The sequence below is a fragment of the Primulina huaijiensis genome, chromosome 13 (genome assembly GCF_012295235.1).
Source record: "Primulina huaijiensis isolate GDHJ02 chromosome 13, ASM1229523v2, whole genome shotgun sequence".
Classification (NCBI taxonomy): domain Eukaryota; kingdom Viridiplantae; phylum Streptophyta; class Magnoliopsida; order Lamiales; family Gesneriaceae; genus Primulina; species Primulina huaijiensis.
This window is the reverse complement of record NC_133318.1, coordinates 5534092-5539399: the sequence shown is the minus strand read 5'-3', so window position 1 is coordinate 5539399 and position 5308 is coordinate 5534092. Positions and strand designations below refer to the sequence as shown.

Sequence of the window (5308 nt, the reverse complement as noted above, 5' to 3'; positions counted from 1 at the left end):
GTGTTGGAATATGGGTTATTCCTAGGATGGTTCTGAGTCTCCATATGGTTCACCGGTGCCTCATTTTGCACATAATTTGGATTCCTTGTCTGGAAATCCTTTGTGAAGTGCTCACTTCCACAACCATCACAAAGTATCTCTTGCAGTCTCATGGCCGTACCACCAATATTCATATTATCTATTTTCCTACTTAAAGCCTCTAATTGTGCGGAAACTGCAGAAAGATCCCTTACCTGTTTAACTCCTGCACTCCTTCTCTGATTTTTCCTCTCAGATTGAGGATGATAACTGCTGGCAGCCATCTCCTCCAACAATTCATATCCTTCTTCGACGGTGTTTCTCAACAAATTCCCACAGGCAGCAGCATTTATCATAGTTGATTGGCAGTGAGCAAGTCATAATAAAAAGTTTGAACTACTAACCCAAGAGGCAGTTCATGATGTGGGCATCTCCGTAATAAACTTTGTAGCGCTCCCATGCCTCATATAAAGACTCTTGCTCGAATTGAGCAAATTTAGTGATGTCTGCCCGCAGCTTCATGGTCTTAGAGGGAGGGAAATATTTGATGAGAAATGCCCTAGCCATATCTTCCCAAGTTGTGATTGAACCTACAGGCAAACAGTTTAATCAGGCTTTAGCTTTGTCACGTAAAGATAAATGAAACAAACGCAATCTAACAGCATCATCAGAAACTCCATTGAATTTAAAAGTAATTCAGATTTCAAGAAAGTTTGCAATGTGAGTGTTTGGATCATCTAGCGCATTTCTCCCAAATTGGACATTGTTTTGGATCATCTGAATTATAGCTGGTTTGATCTCAAACTGATTCGCTCTAACGGTTGGTCGCACTATGCTTGGACGTGCTCCATCAAGCCAAGGTTGTGCGTACTCCAACATGGGTATGCGCCTTGGTTCCTCGACTCTTAGATCTTCATGCTGCTCGTCATCACGCTTGTTTTTGTTCATCATGTCTCTAAGACACTGTTGTTGTCTTCGTCTACGTAGGGGTTCTTTCAATCTCGGGGTCGACTATCTCTAGTTTAGACTCTAGAGATCTTGGCATGCACCAAAAAAGATATAAGCAAAGAAATTGAAGGTGTCAAACAAAACAAAATAAAACAATGCTAAGAAAAATAACTGAAAATAAAATTGTGAATTAACAGTCCTCGGCAACGGCGCCAAAAACTTGATCGAGCTAAACTTGCACTGTAAAATCCATAATAAAAATTTATAATATCCAAGCTCGAAATAATCGCAAGTGGACGATGTCAAGTAATAATATGATGTACGAGAGTACGAGTATCGTTCCACTGGAGACTCTATTTTACAATTATTATTTTCAGTTATCAAGTCTTTAGCAAGGAAATTTGAATGATTGTTTTTTACTACTAAAATTAAATAAAACTCAATGCACAAGTTCAAGAATTAAATGCTGAAATATATAAGCTAGACCGTTAATTAAATTTCAATGAGAAATGAATTTGTTGGGAATCTCGGTTTACCTACCTCTCGTTATTTACTTAATTCGTTCGACAGTGATTTACGCTTTTGACAGGATTTCCTACACAATTGACATGTCCTCTCGAGCTATGCCAAACTAATTCAACTCAGTGAAATAATTAAATTTCTTTAATTATTTATCAAAAGTGAATTGCATGCCGATCTATGAAATCCCCTAGTTTTCGACCCTTAGGACTATAACTATCAACATGTATCCAATTTCATATGTCTATGTAAATTGTAGATCCACGGACTATGCTACTCGTTCCTATCACAAGCTATTCTCTCGAACTCACTCGCAATATGATATGATTATTAAAGTTAGCTATGCTTTAATAACTTCATGAAAAACAATGGCATATTCAAGAATAAATCAACAATCAACACGTGAACTAATTAAATCAAGCTTCAGGTTAGGATCTCCTTAAATTCCAACAAATATTGAAATTTAGCTACTCGAATTCATAGTAAAAATAAACACAACAATGTTTAAATGATAAAAACTAGATTAGAAATATTATTCGTGACGAAAGTGCGAGGGACGGTGCCCGGAAATCTTCAAATCTTCTATCCAAGCCTTTGCTCCAAGCTTTTTCTCTTTTTCTCCTTCCTTGGCTGCTCTCAATGATGTCTGAATGAATCAAAATCGTTCCAAAATCCCCTCCATATCAGCCTCCTTCCGAAAATTCGAGAAGAAATCGGCCAGCAAATCTTTCCAAAATTAGGTGGCGCTCGGGCGGTCAAGTCTTACCGCTCGAGCGCCACAGTCTCTGTTTTCAACTTTTTTCTCGCAGCCAACCGCGCTCGAGTGATAAAATCTTACCGCTCGAGCGCCAAGTCTTCTGTCAATTTCTTCTGAACTCACACCTCTCGCGCCCGGACGGTAGAATATTACCGCCCGAGCACCACATCCTCTGGAAATTCGCTTAGCAATTCACATCTCGCGCCAACCTTTCTGCCCGTTGTCCTCTTGGTTTGCACATTTTAGTTCTGATTCCAATTTTCCGACCATTTTACCTGCAAATTCATCACGTAGAAGTGAGAAAATCATTTGCATATGCTTACACTAAAACGAACAAAAAGTAAATTAAACGCACGCATGCACAATGCAAACACACACAAAACTAATGCAATAAAACACATAAAAATGACAACTATCAAGCAATGTCAGAGGCTGGGATAAAACCTTTTAGTGTGTTGTCATATATGGAAAAAGAATCACATGGAGTGGAGAATTTATGCTTTATTCGAAAAGATGCTTATAATTATTTGAATTGTGTCACAAAGGAACATTCAAGAGTTGAAAATGGTGATGCTTTTGAGTTGATGCGGTATTTCAAAATCAAATGAAATGATGAAGATTTATTTTACTGGCATATTCAAATGGATGAAGATGGTCGTTTGTCTAATTTTTTCTACAGAGATAGTTGAGCTAGAGTTGATTATGAGTATTTTGGTGACGTGATTTATTTTTATATGACTTATCGGACTAATAAATATAATTTGATATTTGCTCCATTTGTTGGCATAAATCATCATGGAGATAATGTGATGTTTGGGTTAGCTTTTATGTCTGATGAGACAGAGACTTCGTTTCAATGGTTGTTCAAACCATTTCTTGAATCTATGGGAGGAAAACAACCATAAACGATTTTTACCGGTCAATGTCAGGCAATGATGAATGCTATTGAATCAGTATTTCCTTGTTCACAGCATCGACTTTCCCAATGGCACATTTCAAAAAAATGCTCCATCACATTTAGGTAGTCTGACGTCAATCCTGCATTTAAAGGCATATTTACGAAATGTATGCAATTTTGTGATTCTGAAGAAGAATTTAATAGAGTGTGGGCAAAAATGATTAATGATTTTGGTCTTCAAGATCATTTGTGGCTCAAGGAAATGCACAAATTAAGGCACAAATGGTCAACGACATTCAATACCGACATTTTTTGTGCTGGGCTTAAAGCTACTTCTAGAAGTGAGTGTACGATTTTTGTTTTGAAAGACGGGGGAAAGAAAACTTTTACTTTATTTGAGTTTTTGAAAAAGTTTGAAGCAATTCAGAAACGGTGGCGAACGAATGAAAATTAAGAGGACTATAGATGCCGACATAAAATGTCTTCGATTGTGGTGAAAATCAGTCATTGTTGCAACATGCTGCATCCGTTTACAAAATTGAAATTTACAAAATATTTGAAAAGGAGTTGTGAATTCTTTGACCATTAAGTTTGATTCCTTGCCTTCATTATCTGACGATCTGTTGAAGTTTGATAAAAGATCTCTTGGACAATCTGAACGAATTCGAAATGTTACGTTTTATGTGGAAAATAATGAGATCAAATGCACTTGTCATTGTTTTGAAATGGCTGGAGTTTTGTGTAGACATATATTGTTTGTTTTAAATTTTATGAATGTGTATGAGATACCATTAAAATACATAAAAATGAGATGGAAAAAAGTGATAAGATATAGGGTAAAATATAGTGACAAATCTAATGTGGAATGTGAGCAAGAGTCTGATGTTATGTACAAGAATCAAATGATGAGGCTTTGTTATGATCTTGTCACCAAAAGTGTGGTTCATGCTAATGTGAAAAAATTGATATGAAGAAGTCTTCAAGGCCTTTCTATAGAGGTAAATGAGATGCTTGAGAACTTGGACTTAAACGATGGGATTGTTGTGGTGAAGATGGTCGTGACATGAATCGAATAATTGTGCGTGATCCCTCTTTTGTTAAATCAAAGAGATTTAAAAACTCTTCTATGACAAGTCACTGAGATTCAAAGGGGAAGAAAAGAAAAGGTCACACTTTATCTCAATTTTATATTTTAGTTATGTTGTGGATTATTTGATTTTATATTATTTTGAAAGATAGCACTTTAAACTTTATATTGTTTAAAAAATATACTTTTATATTTTGTAGAAATGAGGGTGAAAAGTAAAAAATGTATGTTAAAAACTCTCAACATGCAAGAGATGAATCTTCGATTGGAGCAACAAGTAATAATTTATTTCATGCCAATCAAATTGGAACTAAAGAAATGTCTCCTACTCCTATGATTTGGTCATTTCAAGTACCATATTCAACTCCATCATTGAGCACTCTAATACACATTGTAAGTAAAAAAATTTATTGTAGGTTTACATGAATAAATTCATTGATATTATACTCACAAACTGATTATTAAGGAACATGGATTGCATAACAACTTTAATGGATCCAATCAAAATCGGATGCAAAATTCAAGTCATAATTTTTCCAGGTTTGTGTTGTATATATTTAGATTACATGAATATTTTTATTACGTGAAGTGGTAATTAATTGTTGTAAATCCGATTTATTTCTTATAGGATGCTTGGAAACCTCGATGTTGTGGGAACATCGTTTGGAGATTTTGGACCACAATGCTAGAACATGTTTTTGTTCATTTGGGATGAAAAAGTTTTGCAATTTCAATTATTTGTTGAGAGAGATATCATGTCTTTGGTATTTCATTTATGATTTATGGTATCATATTTTTATGTGATTTTGATACACATGCTTTATACTTTGTCGAAGAAACATGATTTATTTTTGGATATGTTTAAAATTTTTATAGTGTTAAATTGGAAGAAGCAAGAGAGAATTTTTTTATTTAAGTATAAGCTTTAATGTCCAAAATAGAAATTGAATAAATATATAAACAAGCTATGTAGTTTTGAGATTTAAGTAATTCTATCTCTTATATTGTATAGCATTTGCAATAACTACGGTAATTTTATTAGCATTTATAAATGGGTAGAACATAGAATGTGTTATAATAA

General features: G+C 34.7%; 1 non-coding gene across 1 annotated transcript; it reads left to right on the top strand.

The window, feature by feature from the left end:
* The first annotated feature begins 431 nt into the window (after positions 1-431).
* LOC140956429 (small nucleolar RNA R71) lies at positions 432-536 on the top strand. Its single transcript, XR_012171468.1, has one exon. It is a non-coding gene; the product is annotated as a small nucleolar RNA R71 (small nucleolar RNA).
* Positions 537-5308: the final 4772 nt, after the last annotated feature.